A 20,778-nucleotide genomic window follows, 5' to 3' on the forward strand; every position below is an offset into this window, starting at 1 on the left:
AAAATAAAGTTTGTCAGCTTTTATTTACATTTGAACAAAAAGTGGCATGTCCAAAATCATTAATACCCTTCTCAATAATCAACAGAAAAAAAGCCATATTTGGGCTATTACAGAGATCAAACGCTTCCTATAAATGCTGACCAGCTTTTTGCATGTCTCCACTAGTATTTTTACCCATTTATCTTTAGCGATGAGCCCCAACTCTTCCAGGTTGGAGGGTCTTCTTGCCATCAACCTGATCTTTAGCTTCCTCCACAGATTCTTCATTGGATTCACTATTTCTTCACCACTTTTGCAGTGTGTTTTGGGTCGTTGTTGTGTTGAAATGTCAACTGGGGTCCAAGGGCAAGGTTCTCTGCAGACTACCTTATGTTGTTGTTGAGAATCTCGATGTATTGCTCTTGTTTCATGGTGCCATTTACTGTGATTAGGTTCCCTGGTCCATTAGTTTAAAAACACCCCTAAAGCATTAGGTTCCCACCACCGTGTTTGACAGTAGGAATGGTGTTCTTAGAGATGAAGTTTCTTTTTTTTTTACACCAAATGAAGCATACGTCATTGTGGCCAAACAATTCAATTTATGTTCCACCTGACCATTAAACAGAAGACCTGAAATCTTCTTCTTTGTCCAGATGAGCATTTGCAAAGGCCAAGGAGGCTCTAGTGCAGAGGTGTCCAAAGTGCGGCCCGGGGGCCATTTGCCCCACACAGGTAATTTTTTAACGGCCCCACGACACATTCTAAAAATACGATAAAAAACAAAACAAAACATAAAAAGTGGTATAAAAGAGCAAACAGGTGAAATGTAAGAAGACAATGTTGCATTGTTGACTCTAATAACATAAGTTGCCATGCAGACTTTCTTTCTTTAAAAAATAATAATGAATCAAAATCAATGTCATTATGAATTATTGACCTATTCAAGGCTTCAATAACGTCACATTAAATATTCCACTTTGAGATATTTTTTGGGGAAAATGTTGCATATTTTGTGTTTGTGATGAGGTGGCGACTTGTCCAGGGTGTACCCCGCCTTCCGCCCGATTGTAGCTGGGATAGGCTCCAGCACCCCCCGCGACCCCAAAAGGGATAAGCGGTAGGAAATGGATGGATGGATGGATTTTGTGTTTGCCATATAAAAAAACTTTTTTTTTTTTTTTTTAAAGAAGGGCCTAAAACGAACAAACAAAAAACATAAACAACAATATAACTTATAATTGACGGATAGATCTGAAGTTGATCTCAAGATTATTGTGTTAAAAGTAAAAAAAATGTATAAATTATTTTTTAACACTTTAATGAGTTAGTGGGACTTTTGTTTTTTTAAGTGTCATTGCTCCAAAAATAATAATTAATTAAAATCAATGTTGTTTTGAGTTATTGACCTTTTTAAGGCTCCAATTATTATATAATCTCAAATATTCCACTTAAAAATTTTATTGGGTGAAAATATTGCATATTTTGTGTTTTTTCCATAAAAAACAGGATTTTCTTTGACAAAAAGGGCACACAACTTAAATCCTTAACGTTATAATGACAGCTAGACCTAATGTTGATCTAGAGATTTAAACCTTGAGTAATAATAATAATAATAATAATAATAATAATAATAATAATACATGTTTTATATATATTTTTGACCAAAACCATTTGGGGTCCCTGGGATCAAGCCTGAGTGGAGACCTAAATGTATATTTTTTATACATATATTGTATTGGTTTTTGAAATAAAAAATATCAAAATGGCCCCCGCTTGCTTTGATTTTTCAGTGTGCGGCCCTCAGTGGAAAAAGTTTGGCCACCCCTGTTCTAGTGTGACTTACCAGGAGAAGGGGTGTCCTCCATGGTCTGCATCCATGGAACCCAGCATTGTGCAGTGTTCATTGGACTGTCTGCCTTGAGATGTTGCCACCAGTGGAGCCCAGATTTACCAGATTCATTCTTTTTCACCTCTCTCACTATCCTCCTGGCCAGCACAGGTGTCACTTTTGGCTTCCGGCCTCTGAGATTTTCCACAGTGCATTTTATTTTCTAATAATACTTTGCATTGTAGCCACTGGAACTTGAAAACATTTAGATATGGCCTTGTAGCCCTTTCCTGACTTGTGATCAGCCACAATGTGCAGCCACAAGTCCTCAGTGAGTTCTTTGGTCCGAGGCATGACTGTCCACAAACCAACTGCAGATGATTAGGATGCTTTAGAATTTAGAATGTTATAGAACATTTAATTTTCCCATGGTGTGTGACAATTTGCTAAGACTATGAATAATTTTAAACATGCCACTTTTTGTCTAATTTAATGTAAATAAAACCTGATATAAATTTTTATCCAACAATGATGTCTCTTGTACATTGTTTTATTATCTTCTGGAGGATGCCTTTGTTATTTCCAATCAAGACAAAACTTTCTGGTTGAATAAAAGTAACTTTATGTCAAAATTTGCTAGGGGTATGAATAATTTTGTGCTTGACTGTATATATATATATATATATATATATATATATATATATATATATATATATATATCCAATATTACCTACATCAATACAACAATATTAACACATAATAATAATTATGTTTATCTCTATTAGCACCATTACCATCAACTCAAATGGAGCAATAACAATATTGATAAAGAATGATAATATTTTACTTTTATTATCACTATTACTATAAATTCAAACAGAGCAATAAATATATTAGATTAAAAGTATTTTTATAAGAGAAAGAAGGGGAAAATTTAAAAAAGAATGGAGATAAATATATAAACTTTTAAATTGTAACGATTAGAGATGTTAAATGTTTATCGATACAATACCCTAATTGATATTCCTCATTGATACAGGTATTTATCAAAACTCTATTATTTGTGGAAATGTGACATGTGAAAAAATGCATTTTGATTAGCATTCATAGTAGCTCAAGAGGTTGAACACCTCCAACATGATGAAGTCAACTATGTGTGCAGTGCAAGGTGAGATGCAGTGATGTCATCTTCTTGTAAAGACCACACAGATCCATCACTCTGTTTCTATTCATTACAATTACACTCCGATGGAAATAATATGTATATATGGCATGCATGTGTAAAACACACACCTTTTACATGATGTATCATATCAAAAAAACATATAAATCAATACAATCACTAAGCATGTTATGTGGGTGTGCGTTTTGTAACCACGGGCATGGTTGTTTGTGTTTATGTTGCACACGGACGTATTTGAGTGACGGACCGAAAATCATATTGACTGTTGACAGCTACCGATGCATGTGTGTGTGGTGTGTATTACATTAAAGGCCTACTGAAATGCGATTGTCTTATTTAAACGGGGATAGCAGGTCCATTCTATGTGTCATACTTGATCATTTCGCGATATTGCCATATTTTTGCTGAAAGGATTTAGTAGAGAACATCTACGATAAAGTTCGCAACTTTTGGTCGCTGATAAAAAAGCCTTGCCTGTACCGGAAGTAGCAGACAAGTAGCGTGACGTCACAGGTTGTGGAGCTCCTCACATCTGCACATTGTTTACAATCATGGCCACCAGCAGCGAGAGCGATTCGGACCGAGAAAGCGATGATTTCCCCATTAATTTGAGCGAGGATGCAAGATTTGTGGATGAGGAACGTGAGCGTGAAGGACTAGAGGGCAGTGGGAGCGATTCAGATAGGGAAGATGCTGTGAGAGGCGGGTGGGACCTGATATTCAGCTGGGAATGACTAAAAGAGTAAATAAACACAAGACATATATATACTCTATTAGCCACAACACAACCAGGCTTATATTCAATATGCCACAAATTAATCCCGCATAACAAACACCTCCCCCCTCCCATCCATATAACCCGCCAATACAACTCAAACACCTGCACAACACACTCAATCCCACAGCCCAAAGTACCGTTCACCTCCCCAAAGTTCATACAGCACATATATTTCCCCAAAGTACCCAAAGTTACGTACGTGACATGCACATAGTGGCACGCACGTACGGGCAAGCGATCAAATGTTTGGAAGCCGCAGCTGCATGCGTACTCACGGTACCGTGTCTGCGTATCCAACTCAAAGTCCTCCTGGTAAGAGTCTCTGTTGTCCCAGTTCTCCACAGGCCAATGGTAAAGCTTGACTGTCATCTTTCGGTAATGTTAACAATGAAACACCAGCTGTGTTTGTGTTGCTGCAGCCGGCCGCAATACACCGCTTCCCACCTACAGCTTTCTTCTTTGCTGTCTCCATCGTTCATTGAACAAATTGCAAAAGATTCACCAACACAGATGTCCAGAATACGAGACGTCACGCGCAGACGTCATCATACCGAGACGTTTTCAGCAGGATATTTCGCGCAAAATTTAAAATTGCACTTTAAAGTTAAAGTACCAATGATTGTCACACACACACTAGGTGTGGCGAGATTATTCTCTGCATTTGACCCATCACCCTTGATCACCCCCTGGGAGGTGAGGGGAGCAGTGGGCAGCAGCGGTGGCCGCGCCCGGGAATCATTTTGGTGATTTAACCCCCAATTCCAACCCTTGATGCTGAGTGCCAAGCAGGGAGGTAATGGGTCCCATTTTTATAGTCTTTGGTATGACTCGGCCGGGATTTGAACTCACAACCTACCGATCTCAGGGCGGACACTCTAACCACTAGGCCACTGAGTTAGTAAGCTAACCCGGCCGTATTGGCATGTGTTGCAATGTTAAGATTTCATCATTGATGTATAAACTATCAGACTGCGTGGTCAGTAGTAGTGGGTTTCAGTAGGCCTTTAATAAAAAGACTCAGCGAGCAAGTATAATGCTCAATCGTCCAGTTGGAAGTCAAGATACAGAAGGAACTGAAACACATTCAAGCAAAATGCGGCGCAATGGAGTGACGTCAGACGGCAACCAGAGACCTGTCAGTCACAGTGGATGTTATCTTGCTTCAAAGCAACTTTATGGATTATTATATTACCTCGATTTTCACTTTTTTGAGTGGATTAACATTGGCTTGTGGATTTATGGATCGCTAGGAAGACGGTTGATAAAATGTGAAGTGAATTATATTTATATAGCGCTTTTCTCTAGTGACTCAAAGCACTTTACATAGTGAAACCCAATATCTAAGTTACATTTAAACCAGTGTGGCTGGCACTGGGAGCAGGTGGGTAAAGTGGGGATTGAACCCGCAACCCTCAAGTTGCTGGCACAGCCGCTCTACCAACCGAGCTATACCGCCCCAATGTGGTCGTGACTTGTGAGTAAAGTGCGAATTGATATGTTACAAACTTTTTGTGTGGTGTTGCTTCCTTATTTGTCATTATTCAAAGCTGATTTTAATGTGTAGCAACGGCAGCTGAACTCAATGTAACAGTGTGTCATTATAACGTCAGTCAGCTGGAACAGAAAATAGCAATAACTGCATCGTTAGTCCAGAATCTTCACGGTTCTCATGGACCAACCTAATTAGGAACCCGGACCAAAAACTAGCGCTACTCGGTATACATCCCTACTTACGATAGTAATAAGAGTAAATCACGCTTAGTGGTGTGCTGTGTTTTTGGTCATGTGGATTTGTGTTCGTATGCATGTTAATGTGTACATTTGTACGTATAAATACGGTTCAACTCTGACTTGGGACTTCATCTACTCCGGCACCAAAGTTTGCTGCAGTGGAAAAAGGGCTTTTCTAGTTTATTACATGTAGTTTGCAATAAATCATGAACAGTGTGCTGCCTGAGAATTTATGGACCGAACAAAAGCATTTTACATAACTAATTAAATAATTAATTATATTAGAGAGGGCTAGCATCAAAGGGGTCTTGATTTGGGTTAAAAGCTACTTAACCTTCGAAGAGGATGTGATATTTGAAACTCAGAGAATACAACCTTAAACATAACTTGTGATGTACCTCAGTGGTCAATACTAGGACCAAAATGGTTCCACCTTTATATACAAACCCCGTTTCCATATGAGTTGGGAAATTGTGTTAGATGTAAATATAAACGGAATACAATGATTTGCAAATCCTTTTCAACCCATATTCAGTTGAATATGCTACAAAAACAACATATTTGATGTTCAAACTGCTAAACATTTTTTTTTGTGTAAATAATCATTAACTTTAGAATTTGATGCCAGCAACACGTGACAAAGAAGTTGGGAAAGGTGGCAATAAATACTGATAAAGTTGAGGAATGCTCATCAAACACTTATTTGGAACATCCCACAGGTGAACAGGCAAATTGGGAACAGGTGGGTGCCATGATTGGGTATAAAAGTAGATTCCATGAAATACTCAGTCATTCACAAACTAGGATGGGGCGAGGGTCACCACTTTGTCAACAAATGCGTGAGCAAATTGTTGAACAGTTTAAGAAAAACCTTTCTCAACCAGCTATTGCAAGGAATTTAGGGATTTCACCATCTACGGTCCGTAATATCATCAAAGGGTTCAGATAATCTGGAGAAATCACTGCACGTAAGCAGCTAAGCCCGTGACCTTTGATCCCTCAGGCTGTACTGCATCAACAAGTGACATCAGTGTGTAAAGGATATCACCACATGGGCTCAGGAACACCCACTGTCATTAACTGCAGTTGGTCGCTACATCTGTAAGTGCAAGTTAAAACTCTCCTATGCAAGGCGAAAACCGTTTATCAACAACACCCAGAAACGGCTTCGCTGGGCCTGAGCTCATCTAAGATGGACTGATACAAAGTGGAAAAGTGTTCTGTGGTCTGGCGAGTCCACATTTCAATTTGTTTTTGGAAACTGTGGACGTCGTGTCCTCCGGACCAAAGAGGAAAAGAACCATCCGGATTGTTCTCGGCGCAAAGTTGAAAAGCCAGCATCTGTGATGGTATGGGGGTGTATTAGTGCCCAAGACATGGGTAACTTACACATCTGTGAAGACGCCATTAATGCTGAAATGTACATACAGGTTTTGGAGCAACATATGTTGCCATCCAAGCAACATTACCATGGACACCCCTGCTTATTTCAGCAAGACAATGCAAAGCCACGTGTTACATCAACGTAGCTTCATAGTAAAAGAGTGCGGGTACTAGACTGGCCTGCCAGTAGTCCAGACCTGTCTCCCATTGAAAATGTGTGGCGCATTATGAAGCCTAAAATACCACAACGGAGACCCGCGGACTGTTGAACAACTTAAGCTGTACATCAAGCAAGAATGGGAAAAAATTTCACCTGAGAAGCTTAAAAAATGTGTCTCCTCAGTTCCCAAACATTTACTGAGTGTTGTTAAAAGGAAAGGCCATGTAACACAGTGGTGAACATGCCCTTTCCCAACTACTTTGGCACGTGTTGCAGCCATGAAATTCTAAGTTAATTATTATTTGCAAAAAAAAAAAAGTTTATGAGTTTGAACATCAAATATCTTGTCTTTGTAGTGCATTCAATTGAATATGGGTCGAAAAGGATTTGCAAATCATTGTATTCCATTTATATTTACATCTAACACAATTTCCCAACTCATATGGAAACGGGGTTTGTAAAAGACATCTGTAAAGTCACAAAGGACGTGTACTTAGTATTATTTTCAGATGATTTGACTATGTTTGGTTCAGGGGAGAGCTCAGTGGAGATAATAGGAGGGATGAATAACTGAAAACAATGGTTTGATTAAAAAAAACTCAATTGGAGTAAAACTAAAATAATGCTATTCAGAAAGGATACACAAGATATTCAAACACAAATACAAATAGATGCTATGGATATTGATAAAATGAAGGAAAACAAAAGTCTTGGTATAATAATAAATGACAAAAATGAACTAGAAATATTGCATTAGAAAAGTTCAACAAAACGTAGGGAGAAATATATAAATAAACAATAAAGGTAAATTATTACTGGACCAGAAATCGATCCATATTCTCTACTGTTTGCTAGCGCTACCATATCTGAGCTATTGTGTAGACATATGGCGGGAAAAAAATAAAAGTACATCAATTAACTGTCTTACAAAAAGGTCAGTTAGGGTAGAATATAATGTTGGTTATAGAGAACATTTAAACATTTTATTTATTAAATCACAAATACTGAAGTTCACTGATCTGGTACAACTAAAACAGATAAAATCATGTACAAGGCAAACAATAACCTGTTACCCAATATATAATGTGTAACAATTTTTTTTTCAAAAGAACAGGAGTAAGATAACCTTATGGAAAAATTGCACGTACAACACTTAAAACCTTTAGTATATCAGTAAGTGGGATTAAATCATAGAAGGGATTAAACAAAGAACTAAGATGCATTAATGTGAGGTGTTTTAAGAAACAGTGTTTTCAATGTACAAAGAAGAATCTTGAGCCTAAATAATAAATCAGGTATAAACCTTCTAAACTTCTTCCACGCTTGTGTCAAACTGACCTGGAAATAATGTACATCAATAAAGCACTATATTTTTCTTACTAAACATATTTGTTATTTTTAATAAATTGCATGTACTGCATACAAGTGCATTTTTTAAATTATGTTGTCTTAAAAAAAGGAAAGAAAATAAAGAAATTAAATGTGTTGTCTAACCAGGTAAAAAACATCATATTAACATATATTCCAAACATATTTTGTTGAAATAAAAAAAAATCTGATTTAATAATCAAAAAATATGTCATGAGGTGATTATACAGTATATTAAATCTGTATACTGTTTATTGCTACACATTTTTGGACATTCTGAAGTGTGAAACTTTAAATACGTAATATATTACTGTGTATTCTTATTTATATGTTCGAAATAAACAAAAAAAAGGAACAAAATAGAGCGCAAGCACATTGACACTAAAAATACATACTGGTCTAAAAAAACAGCAGTTAAATGTACATGTGTTGAATGCAGGGATTCATTTCACAGTATGTTGTAAATGTGATAAATACAGTTCAATTCTTCCTAATTGTGTCCTGGTGGATTAGAATACACAAACAGTATTTTTGCCTATAGGGTGCTTTGGAAAAGGGCATGTAACTATGTAGCTATTAATATTTTCAAGTTAAGGTCATGCAAACTATTCGGCCAGTGAAATACATGAAAACTGTTACAATGTTGTACTGTGAACATCATCTGGTCCAAGTAGTGTTATCATGTTCTCTCAGCACACAGTCGTCTTCTCTTTCCACAAGGTCAATGAACACACTTGACTGTGAAAGTTGCCCTCTTGTCACTTTGTTCCACTTTCTCAAACATTGTTCATGCTTTCTGTGCATTTGAACATATAGCAGGGGTCTCTAACATTTAGTTTAGATGACATCATCACCTCATTTGAAGTATCTAATGCACATTCAGACAGTGTGCTTCTATGACAAGTTAGCAGAAAACATCAAAGACATCGACCGCACTGTTTGAGTGGAGATCTGCTTCGCGAATAAGATACAATTTTTGTTTCTTTTTGTCAAAGTAGCACTGATCGCGATGAAAGTTGGGGAGTGAAAAAATGTGGTCAAGAATTTCAGGAAAGTCTTATTAACCTAGCAAAGTGTTTGCTTGGAACCATGCTCTTAAGTGTGAGACGGGATAAAGTTCATATTTCTTCACTTTTGTAAAAATGTCTCATTCCTCATAAATAGTATAAGGAGTCATCTGGTAAGGGGGGTCACGCTGGGGATGATGTCACTCAAGACCATTTGACCAATAATGTCAAGGTTGCCATGCCATACTTGGTTTCCATTTTTGCTGTCCAAAAATATAAGGGGTGTATAATCATTAGGTTAAATGTGATTAATAAATGACAGCATTATTAAAAATGTTGTTAAGAAAGATTACCCTCCTCAATACTTGAAAAAAAATATGACAATATGAACGAAGAAGTGAAATATCGGACCAAATCATCTGGTGGAAAGGATTCCAGATCCCGGGTTGGTTGAGGACTTGAATGACACCATAGACTGAAGTCCATACTCAGAAGTGACAGAAGAGGAAATATCGTATTTTTCGGACTATAAGTCGCAGTTTTTTTTCATAGTTTGGCCGGGGGTGTGACTTATACTCAGTTTAAATGTAAACATAGAGAAAGTATTTTCTGCAGATTTTCGAGCTGTGCTCTAAAGGGTGAGCGCGGTTAAGATGGTGTGCTATTAGCGCTCTTGCCTTGCATAATTTACAGACCACATTGGTCTGACTACGGTCCCTTTGGGAAACTTCAAAAAACAGACTTTTCCTCTTTTATCCACAATTTTACCGTTGTCATGTCTGTGTGATCATGTTTTGTTTTAGTCATGTTCGGTTTTGTTTTTGGACTCTTTGTGCACTTTTGTTTGTTTTGTCACCATAGCAACCCATTAGTTTTCACCTGTCATGTCACGCACCTGTTTCACGTTTTTGAGTCACGCACCTGTTTTCACTGATCATGTCACTGCTATTTAAAGGCCTACTGAAATCCACTACTACCAGTCTGATAGTTTATATATCAATGATGAAATCTTAACATTGCAACACATGCCACATGTTTCATTGTTTACATTCCCGAAAGATGACAGTCAAGCTTCACCATTGGCCTGTGGAGAACTGGGACAACAGAGACTCTTACCAGGAGGACTTTGAGTTGGATACGCAGACGCGGTACCGTAAGTACGCATGCAGCTGCGGCTTCCAAACATTTGATCGCTTGCCCGTACGTGTGTGCCGCTATGTGCATGTCACGTACGTAACTTTGGGGACTTTGGGGAAATATATGTGCTGTATGAACTTTGGGGAGGTGAACGGTACTTTGGGCTGTGGGATTGAGTGTGTTGTGCAGGTGTTTGAGTTGTATTGGCGGGTTATATGGACGGGATGGGGGAGGTGTTTGTTATGCGGTATTAATTTGTGGCATATTAAATGTAAGCCTGGTTGTGTTGTGGCTAATAGAGTATATATATGTCTTGTGTTTATTTACTCTTTTAGTCATTCCCAGCTGAATATCAGGTCCCACCCGCCTCTCACAGCATCTTCCCTATCTGAATCGCTCCCACTGCCCTCTAGTCCTTCACTCTCACTTTCCTCATCCACGAATCTTTCATCCTTGCTCAAATTAATGGGGAAATCGTCGCTTTCTCGGTCCGAATCGCTCTCGCTGCTGGTGGCCATGATTGTAAACAATGTGCAGATGTGAGGAGCTCCACAACCTGTGACGTCACGCTACTCGTCTGCTACTTCCGGTACAGGCAAGGCTTTTTTATCAGCGACCAAAAGTTGCGAACTTTATCGTCGATGTTCTCTACTAAATCCTTTCAGCAAAAATATGGCAATATCGCGAAATGATCAAGTATGACACATAGAATGGACCTGCTATCCCCGTTTGAATAAGAAAATCGCATTTCAGTAGGCCTTTAAGCCTGTCTGTTTCTGTTGTTCGTCCTGGTGACATTATCCTTTCATACCATGCTACTTCTGACACCCCTGCTACCTCTGTTTATTTTCATGCTACCATAGTTCCATGCCAAGTAAGTTTTTGTTTATTGTTCATAGTTTCTGCCTTTGTGCAAGTTTTGGTTTCATTAGTCAAGTTTGTTCTCCGCCATTGTGCGTGCCTTTTGTTTGCTTCTTTTTTTTGTACTTTGTTAGTGTTATAAATAAATCATGTACTTACATTCACGTCTTGCCCGCGCCAACTTTCCTTTGTATTCCGGGAAAACAAACCCCAAGGACCACGCATTGACAACTGTAAAATATCAAATAATATTATTTAGCTCATTCACGTAAGAGACTAGACATATAAGATTTCATGGGATTTAGCGATTAGGAGTGACAGATTGTTTGGTAAACGTATAGCATGTTCTATATGTTATAGTTATTTGAATGACTCTTACCATAATATGTTACGTTAACATACCAGGCACGTTCTCAGTTGGTTATTTATGCCTCATATAACGTACACTTATTCAGCCTGTTGTTCACTATTCTTTATTTATTTTAAATTGCCTTTCAAATGTCTATTCTTGGTGTTGGCTTTTATCAAATAAATTTCCCCCAAAAATGCGACTTATACTCCAGTGCGACTTTATATATGTTTTTTTCCTTCTTTATTATGCATTTTCGGCCGGTGCGACTTATACTCCGGAGCGACTTATACTCCGAAAAATACGGTAGTCAAAATACTGAATACATGTTAAATTCAAGACACCAACAGACAGAATTAATATGAAAAATATATTTTTTTAAAGTTATTGAAGAAATTTCAGAACCTTTAACATACATCTACAATCTATCATTTCAAACAGGCAAATTCCCAAACAAAATGAAAAAAAAAGTGGTATCGATTTATAAGACTGGAGACGAATACAAACTATACACTTGTTTCATTAATTCCATAAATTCCTAAAATTATTTAAAAAAATGTTCAACAGATTGGACAAATTCATAAGTAAAAGTGGAACACTTGCAAAAAAACAATACGGATATTATTCTGTATTATTGGAAATAACAGAGGAAATGACCAATGCAATAGCTGGTAGTGTTTAAGGGTCTAACTAAAGCATTTGACACAATTAATCATACAATTTTAAATGACAAATTAGAACAGAATGGCATCAGAGGGTTGGTCCTGAGAAGCGACTTAACTAAAAGGAAGCAATACGTGAAGCTGGGCGAACATACGTCTACAGAGCTGAATATGTCTTGTGGCGTTCCCCAGGGATCACTACTGGGACCAGAAATGGGTCAATCTTTACAACAAGGTCATTTGTAAAGTTACAAAGTACGTAAAGTTAGTATTAATTGCAGACGACACAGCTGTGTATTGTTCAGGAGAGAACACACAGAAGTTAATACAAATAATAACGGAAGAAATGAACAAATTAAAAAGATGGTTTGACAAAAACAGACAATCTTTGATCAAATAATGCTATTTTGTAACAGTGGAAGAGAAAGTCAAACACAAATACAAATAGACGGAGTAGATATTGAAAGGGTAAAATAAACCAAATTATGCGGTGTAATAATAAATAATAAACTAGAAATCTCGTATAAAGAATTTTAAAACATAAGTTGGCAAAAAATATTTCAATAATGAATGAGGCTAATTATGTTTTGGACAAAATCACTCCATATTCTATCCTGCTTGCTGGTGTTACCATACTGGATCTGAGTTGTTGTGTAGAAATATGAGCAAATAACTACAAAAGTGAATTTTATTCACTAATTGTGTTACAAAAAAGGTCGATCAGAATAATACATGATGTTGGATATTAACAACATACAAACGTTTTATTTGTTGACAGCAAACAGCAAAAATGATGTAAAAGTAAACTAAAACTTGCTACCCAAGAATGTACAACAATTCTTCTCAAAAAAAGAGGAGAAATGTAATCTTAGAGTAAAATCCAACATAAAACATTGTTATGCATGTACAACACTTACAGTAACACCTTTAGTATATCGCTATGTGGAATTAATTGATTGAATGGGGCAAAATAAATCCAATAAAGTACTAATATGATACAGTTTATGAAACTGTTCAACTCAAAGTGTTTACAAAGTACACAAAAGAAGAATCTTCATAAACATTTTAAACTGTATTGAAAAATGACATAATCTTAGTCATCTCATAATGTGCATTACAACTTATTGAAGTATTTATTGGGAACTAACTGCCCATAAAAGTGAATTGAAAGTGAATTAAAAACAACAGTTTATTTTTCTCAGCATGTCAGAAACAGCGCCCTCTGCTGTGAGTGTGCCGCAAGTGTAAAAGGTTCACATCACCTGGTTATCCCAGGTCGTCTCCTTTTCTAGTACTAACAGCAAAGGAGCTGCAAAATGACCCATTTTTTTCCAAAAATGCCTCACAAATGGCGTGTGCACACATTATTGTTCAGTTCTTTTGTGGCTATGTGACTTTTGTCTTCCTTTGCTGCGGTTCAACGTGAGGCCATGTCAGGAACAAACACGCTTGGCTCAGCCAATCACAAGTTCCAAACTGCCGTTAGTCCCGCCCCTTGGCAGCCAACAAACCGGTGTGACGTTCCATAAATAACCTGTGGATAAATATATATTAGTCAGGTTAGAGGAAATGAAAGACTTTGTCCTTTAATAGCAATTTAAAGTGTTCACTCACAGCAACTCCAAAAAGTCGGTGATTGGTGAATTGATAAATATGCTAATGAGGCCGGAAGCAGCTGGGTGCTCTCCCATTGGCCAATTTGTTGGAAATTGGCCAGAAGCGGAGCTGATTGGCTGATAAAGTTGTGTTGGAATAAGAGACGCTGATTGGTTAATTTCCCCAAATTGTGAAAATATTGCCGGATTAAAAAATGCCTGTTTAAAAATGCCCAATCACGGACTGTGTACGATTGTCACTTTAAATGACCATTAATGACATAGCCTTTGATTTCCACTAACCTGGCCAATATTTGACTACAGGACATTTTTGGAACGTCACACAGATGTTTGGGCTGGCAGGGGGCGGGACTAATGTCAGTTGTTGGACTTGTGATTGGCTGAGCCAAGCGTGTTTGTTCCTGACATGGCCTCAGCGTGAAGTGCAGTAAAAGGAAGACAACAGTCACACAGTCACAACAAACACAACACTAGTGTGCGCATGCGTGCGAGGCTGTCGGCTAAACAATAATGTTACCCACTGTTTGATTTAAGTAGGTACATTTTGGATATATTGTCGGCTTACGGCCATACTACCCTGAACACGCCCGATCTCGTCCGATCTCGGAAGCTAAGCAGGGTCGGGCCTGGTTAGTACTTGGATGGGAGACCGCCTGGGAATACCAGGTGCTGTAAGCTTTTTACACTTGCGGCACACTCACAGCAGAGGGCGCTGTTTTCTTTCTTTCAATTGTTTTTTCATTCACTTTCATTTCCAAATATACAGCATTGGCAAGAAATATTTCAATCATGGGTAAAGCTAAATATGTAAAATCATTCCATATTATCTACTGCTCGCTAGTGTTATCATATCTGAGTTATTGTGTAGAAATATGGGGAAATACAGTAACTACAACAGTCAACTTTATTTACTAAACGTGTAATAAAAAAAAAGGTCAGTTCGATTTAACACATAATGTTGGCTATTCAAACTCTTTATTAAAGTAATCAAACATATTGAAATTCATTGATTTGGTACATATTCAAACATCTAAAATGATGTACTAAGTAAACTATAACTTGCTACCCTCAAATTTACAACATTTATTCTCAACAGAAGAGGAGAAATATCAAATGTAATTCAAAACATTTGTATGCACATAACTAGGAATGTCCGATAATGACTTTTTGCCGATATCCAATATTCCGATATTGTCCAACTCTTAATTACCGATACCGATACCAACCAATACCCATATATACAGTTGTGGAATTAACACATTATTATGCCTAATTTAGACAACCAGTTATGGTGAAGATAAGGTCCTTTAAAAATAAATAAATAAAATAAGATAAATACATTAAAAACATTTTCTTGAATAAAAACGAAAGTAAAACAATACAAAAACAGTTACATGGAAACTAGTAATTTAATGAAAATGAGTAAAATTAACTGTTAAAGGTTAGTACTATTAGTGGACCAGCAGCACGCACAATCATGTGTGCTTACAGACTGTATCCCTTGCAGACTGTATTGATATATATTGATATATAATGTAGGAAGCAGAATATTAATAACAGAAAGAAACAACCCTTTTGTGTGAATGAGTGTGAATGGGGGATGGAGTTTTTTTGGGGGGTTGGTGTACTAATTGTAAGTGTATCTTGTGTTTATTATGTTGCTTTAATAAAAAATAAAAAAAGAATAAATAAATAAATAAAAACGATACCGATAATAAAAAAAAAACGATACCAATAATTTCCGATATTACATTTTAGAGCATTTATCGGCCGATCTCCACATAACATATTTAAGACCTTTAGCATATCATTGTGGAAAAGATTAAGCCAGTGGTTCCCAAACTTTTTCAGCAAGTACCACCTCAGAAAAACACTTGTCTCTGCAAGCACCACCATAATGACCAACATTAAAATACAGTAGCATAGTAGGCCTAAGTATTCATTCAAAAAAACAAGGCAGAGGTTTTATATAACAATTATATTGAATATTTTTGGCCAGTAGCACTGTGTTTATACGTAGGAAAATACAACACTGTACATTAATCAAGTGATTCTTTGGCATACCACTAGATAGAGCCCACGTACCACTAATGGTACACACATCACAGTTTGAGAATCCCTGGATTAAGCAACAAAGTTAAACAATGTAATAATAGGATCCATTTTAAGAAACTGTTCAAACCCAAAGTGTTTACAAAGTGCGAAGAAGAAGAATCCTTTTAAACATTTTAAACCTTACAGAAAAATGAGATAATCTTGTTCATTTCATAATGTGAATTACAACATGTTTAACTGTTTATTGAGAACGATATTATGTATTATTAATGGATTTAGACTGGGACTGCACGGCGGTACAGGGGTTAGTGTGTGTGCATCACAATAAGAAGGCCCTGGGTTCAATCTCATTGTTTCTGTGTGGAGTTTCCATGTTCCCTCCGGGTACTCCAGCTTCCTCCCACCTCCAAAGACATGCACCTGGGGATAGGTTGATTAACAACACTAAATGGTCCCTAGTGTGTGAATGTTGTGTTGGCCCTGCGATGAGGTGGCGACTTGTCCAGGGTGTACTCAGCCTTCCGCCCAAATGCAGCTGGGATAGGCTCCAGCACCCCCGCGACCCCGAGAGGGGCAAGCGGTAGAAAATGGATGAATGGATTCAGACTGTCTACAAGTTGAGAACAGGAGATCAAAAGTGTTAGTAGTTGCTATGAAAAAGAAAAGAGGTGTGATTAAATAAACTCTGCTTCTTCCTACTCCGTTTCAGACATGTTGCAATAAGAAATTGGACATATTTGCAGAAGAGTATGAAGCCGGACTCGAAGCTGTGACATCAGCTGCTTGCTACTCTGAGACTTCATTGGATAAATGTGAAATAAAGGAGGCAGCACACAAGTGGATCAAAGGTAAATAACAACAAATATTTACTATTTACTTGATTACATGTAGTAAAAGTACTCAGTGACACTCCATTTGTGTAGTTATTAGCCTCAACTCCAGTGAACAGAATGTTAATGCTAAGAAGATAACGCTAAATGTGTTTGTGTTGTCTGCGTGAGATAAACACTGACATTTATTATTTATATATTGTTATTTACAGCTGAAATGGACCAAAAAGAATCGCCTGACCCTCATGAATTCATCATTTACTGAGAGGATGACTTTCTGACTGTTGGACATTGCGGACAAAAGCCTGACTTTTTATAAACAATTTGGTACACTTTATTTTTAAAATCATATTGTTTTGTATATTATTGCTTTGTATTTCACTTACTTACTTTTTAGTAAAGTAACTCTGACCTAATATTGTCTGATTATTTATGGTATCAGTACAAAAATATAGTAAACCACTCCTCCATACGTCATCAGCCTGATTTGTATAAACGACCCTGAACTGGCCCTGTGATGAGGTGGCGACTTGTCCAGGGTGTACCCCGCCTTCCGCCCGATTGTAGCTGAGATAGGCTCCAGCGCCCCCCGCGACCCCAAAAGGGAATAAGCGGTAGAAAATGGATGGATGGATGGACCCTGAACTGTCAAATGTGATGGAAACACAAACAATGTGCTGGTTAGTTTGACATGTTGGTGGAGAGAGTGGACCTGCATACACAAAAATAATCTTTGAGTCATGGCCCGCTTTTCGGGACTGGGAGTGGGTTTAATGTATACAGCAGGGGTGTCAAACTCATTTTTTGGGGAACAACAATCCGTCAAAAATGGGGAAGAAGAGAGGTAAAAAAAGATGCAGAGAGAAAAGAGGTCAAAAATAGCATATTCAGCATACAGCAAGTCTGTGTGGCTGAGTAAAATGGCAAAAAAACTGCCCATAGAGTAGATAATAGCCAAGAATTTATTTGAAAGTTAATTCAACACAACTGATTTTTTTTCTCAGCATGTCAGAAACAGCGCCCTCTGCTGTGAGAGTGCCGCAAGTGTAAAAGGTTCACATCACCTGGTTATCCCAGGTCGTCTCCTATTCTAGTATGGAGCTGCAAAAATGACCCTTTTTTCCAAAAATGCCTCACAAATGGCGTGTGCACACATTAATGTTCAGTTCTTTTGTGGCTATGTGACTGTTGTCTTCCTTTGCTGCGGTTCAACGTGAGGCCATGTCAGGAACAAACACGCTTGGCTCAGCCAATCACAAGTCTCAAACTGCCGTTAGTCCCGCCCCTTGGCAGCCAACAAACCGCTGTGACGTTCCATACATAACCTGTGGATAAATATATATTAGTCAGGTTAGAGGAAATGAAAGACTTTGTCCTTTAATAGCAATTTAAAGTGTTCACTCACAGCAACTCCAAAAAGTCGGTGATTGGTGAATTGATAAATATGCTTATGAGGCCGGAAGCAGCTGGGTGCTCTCCCATTGGCCAATTTGTTGGAAGTTGGCCAGAAGCGGAGCTGATTGGCTGATAAAGTTGTGTTGGAATAAGAGACGCTGATTGGTTCATTTCCCCAAATTGTGAAAATATTGCCGGATTAAAAACTGCATGTTTTAAAAATGACCAATCACGGACTGTGTACGATTGTCACCTTAAATGACCATTAATGACGTAGCCTTTGATTTCCACTAACCTGGCCAATATTTGACTACAGGACATTGTTGGAACGTCACACAGATGTTTGGGCTGGCAGGGGGCGGGACTAATGTCAGTTGTTGGACTTGTGATTGGCTGAGCAGTGAACAAACACAACATTAGTGTGCGCATGCGTGCGAGGCTGTCGGCTAAACAATAATGTTACCCACTGTTTGATATAAGTAGGTACATTTTGCGTCATTTGACGGCTTACGGCCATACTACCCTGAACACGCCCGATCTCGGAAGCTAAGCAACCTGCTTACTATACATGTTATGTTTTCACTGCAACTGTTGCAACTTATTTTATCTATATTGGACACAGTGTGTTGTCAAAGCTTATGAGATGCGATGCAAGTGTAAGCCACTGTGACACTATTGTTTTTTTTATTTTTTATAAATGTCTAATGATAATGTCATTGAGGGATTTTTAATCACTGCTATGTTGAAATTGTTACTAATTTTGATACTGTTGTTGATAATATTCATTTTTGTTTCACTACTTTTGGTTTGTTCCTTGTTTTGTTTGTGTCTCCTCTCAATTGCTCTGTTTGTTGCAGTTCTGAGTGTTGCTGGGTCGGGTTTGGTTTTGGAATTGGATTGCATTGTTATGGTATTGCTGTGTATTGTTTTGTTGGATTGATTAATAAAAAAATAATAAAATAAAATCAAATGAAAAAATAAATAAATAAAATAAATAAAAATAAAACAAATAGATTTTTTTTTAAATGAGAATCGATTCTGAATCGCACAACGTGAGAATCGCGATTCGAATTCCCTGATAAGCTTTCTATAAAATCCAGATACCCAGGATAGCACAGTGGGTAAGACTGTTGACTTTCAATGAAGTGTGCTGGGTTCAATCCCAGGTAGCTTGGTAGCATTTTGTTCCACCTTAAGTCTTTGGTTAGCTTTTCATATGAGATGGAAATACTGACTTACCAGTGCCAGGATGGCCCAGTGGTTAAGACTCTTGATTAGGATTAAACAGTCCTGGGTTCAATACCAGACAGTTCGGCAGTATTTTATCCCACTATTTTATAGTGTAGTTTACCCAGCAACAAGTCCCTGATTACCTTTCTATATGAGCCAGAAAAACATCTGCACAAGACCCAGGATGGCCCAGTGGTTAAGATTCTTGACATGCAATAAACAGTCCTGAGTTCGATACCAGTAGGGTTGACAGAGCTGTGGGCCACCTCTTGTGTATTTTACCCAGCAAAGAGTCCCTGATTAGCTTTCGATACAAGCCGGATACAAGATGATAAATGAAGCGCACCGAGTTCAATCCCAGGTAAATTGGTAGTATTTTGTTCCACCTTAAGTCTTTGATTGTTTTTTTATATGAACCGGAAAGAATGGCTTACCAGTGCCAGGATGGCCCAGTGGTTAAGACTCTTGAATAGGATAAAGCAGTCCTGGTTTCAATACCAGTCGCGTCGACAGTATTTTATTCCACTGGTTTCTAGTGTAGTTTACCCAGCAACAAGTCTCTGAATAGCTTTCTATACAAGCCGGATACGGGATTTCACAGAACCTAGGATAGCACAGTGGGCAAGACTGTTGACTTGGAATGAAGGGTGCTGGGTTCAATCCCAGGTAAGTTCATAGTATTTTGTTCCACCTTAAGTCTCTGATTAGCTTTTTATATAAACCGGAATGAATAACTTACCAGTGCCAGGATGGCCCAGTGGTTAAGACTCTTTATTAGGATCAAACAGTCCTGGGTTCAATACCAGTCTAGTTGACTGTATTTTATTCCACTGGTTTCTAGTGTAGTTTACCCAGCAACAAGTCTCTGATTAGCTTTCTATACAAGTCGGACACAGGATTTCTCAATAGCCAGGATAGCACAGTGGGTAAGACTGTTGACTTGGAGTAAAGGGTACTGGGTTCAAACCCAGGTAAGTGCGTGGTATTTTGTTCCACCTTAAGTCTCTGATTAGCTTTTTATATGAGCCGGAAAGAATAACTTACCAGTGCCAGGATGGCCCAGTGGTTAAGACTCTTGATTAGGATCAAACAGTCCTGGGTTCAATACCAGTCTAGTTGACAGTATTTTATTCCACTGGTTTATAGTGTAGTTTACCCAGCAACAAGTCTCTGATTAGCTTTCTATACAAGCCGGATACAGGATTTCTCAACAGCCAAGATAGCAC

At 37.9% G+C, this 20,778-nt stretch overlaps 1 non-coding gene across 1 annotated transcript; it reads left to right on the top strand.

Moving 5' to 3' along the window:
* Positions 1-14,601: 14,601 nt before the first annotated feature.
* On the top strand, positions 14,602-14,720 carry LOC133570425 (5S ribosomal RNA). The gene has a single exon (XR_009810192.1). It is a non-coding gene; the product is annotated as a 5S ribosomal RNA (ribosomal RNA).
* The last annotated feature ends 6,058 nt before the right edge of the window (positions 14,721-20,778 follow it).

The sequence above is a fragment of the Nerophis lumbriciformis genome, linkage group LG27 (assembly GCF_033978685.3).
Source record: "Nerophis lumbriciformis linkage group LG27, RoL_Nlum_v2.1, whole genome shotgun sequence".
Taxonomy (NCBI): Eukaryota; Metazoa; Chordata; class Actinopteri; order Syngnathiformes; family Syngnathidae; genus Nerophis; species Nerophis lumbriciformis.